The sequence below is a fragment of the Perkinsus marinus genome (assembly GCF_000006405.1).
Source record: "Perkinsus marinus ATCC 50983 genomic scaffold scf_1104296957136, whole genome shotgun sequence".
NCBI classification, from domain to species: Eukaryota; Perkinsozoa; order Perkinsida; family Perkinsidae; genus Perkinsus; species Perkinsus marinus.
Genome location: NW_003207246.1, coordinates 3146 through 5039, shown reverse-complemented (window position 1 = coordinate 5039; position 1894 = coordinate 3146).

Here is a 1894-nt window from a genome sequence, read left to right as displayed (position 1 = left end):
TCATAATTCTTCGCCGAAGTAGATAATCGCGTGCCACAAACCTCGTGAGCACGATCCCCGGTTAATGAAGTTCTAAAGCATTTTTCTCTCACTTTGTGTTTAACTTGATTTTGGAAAAAAATACGTACAACTTCTGTTCTTCGCTGTAGGTTTCCCAAGCGCTGCTTAGTTCAGAACCAGTACTGTAGCTCTAGCTTGATCTCATTTCGAGATTAGTCTCCTCACACTTGAGAGTCTGGAAGTCTCAAGTTGAGACTAAGAGACTTCTGAAACGTTCTTTGAGTTTTCAAGTTTGTGATCTAGTTAGAGTCTCAATCTTAAGATTCGCCAGATTGACGAATCTGAAGGGTTTGGCGATGCCAATCTTGATGGGCTAGTTGAAATCTCTTAGTGGAAGCCGCCCGGAGTGTTTTCACGCATCATCAAACATCCCGTAAGATAAAAGCGATTTTGGAATACGGGGCCCCATTTCGAGGCTCAAAATTCGAGCTTTTCAATGATGAACTGGATTCGGTGTTTGGGATGAGCTCTTGTGATCAAATCATTTGATTCAAATGTAGTACGATACAAATCCATCTCATGCCTATCGCCAACCGCCCGAGACGGAGAAGATTTTCAGGGATGCCTTCTTGAGATGGAGCACCCGCCGACTTCTCGAGAAGGAAGGCGCTGTCGACAATGGAGACGAAAATCGTTGAAACTCCATTACACTGAATTTCAGTATTCCATAACCGCAAGTTTGCGACTTTGTCTGAGGCTATTTTGTTCTTCATTAGAATCTTATGATGGGATCAATACCTGCGGGTGGGTTGACTATATCACCGCCAGAAGATACGCCCTAGTAGTACAATCAGGCTGCAGGACCACGCAATAGGTCCCATCGGATAGAAAGACCAATGCCGTTGGTTCGACTGGAGTATTTCCTACTTCAATCGGGATAGGGCAAACTACGCCCGTGATCCATGATGAGAGTCCTCAAGCACTAGTTATTGACGTAAACCTCTCAAAAAGGCGAAAAATCCGCCAAAAGTGAAATATTTCACTGAAATTTTTTTTCGCGAAATATTTGAAATATTTCACTGAAACATTCTTGAAATATTTCACTATGAAATATTTCAGCCACCCTGCCCGGGAGAGGGAAGGGGGGCGGGGAGTCTCCCCGGGGGAGACGATCAAAGAACTTGCGACGCAACTGCGGCGTGCAAGGTATACATATGCGAAGAGTTACTCACAACAGGACCTATCGTACAGGCTACGACATTCCTCCTAGATGTCTGTGGCGTTCGTACGTGTGCAGTACTGTAACGGCCTACTTCGCTCGCACGAGCGAAGGCCGACGTCACGAGTTACCGCACTCTAGATTGTGTTTGTGTGATTGTGCCCGAACTGGTGACTCAGGTCTTGACTAGACCATCTTGCAACTAAACTTGACTATTCCATAACCCTCACTTACGAGTACATGATGTGATGGGGCCAATTCGGCTCATGCATGGCACACTAAACGGTCCGGCCGGATGGGTCTAGCCAGTGTTGCACTCGTTTCGCTAGACGGTGACGTTGCGTTCAACACTATGCGTTGAGTGGTCCAGGTCTGGCGGAAGTACGAAGTTGTGCATCGTTTGTTGATTAGAGGTTAAATGATCGGTGGTAACACAACTGCGTTCCTTTAAGACGAAGAAGAATAAACCATTATGAAAGTGAATCAACTAAGTTGATTAAACTTCCATGAAAATTATCACTGCGCATCCTGAGTAATCCGATGGCAAGTGAAGATATACGATCCGTGATAGAGAGTCTGATCAGCCTGATGACAACTAATCATTGATAAGTCCTTGGAAGTCTCCATTGGCACATGGTGCCTTCTTTCCATGCCATTTGGTAGTCCACACAAAAG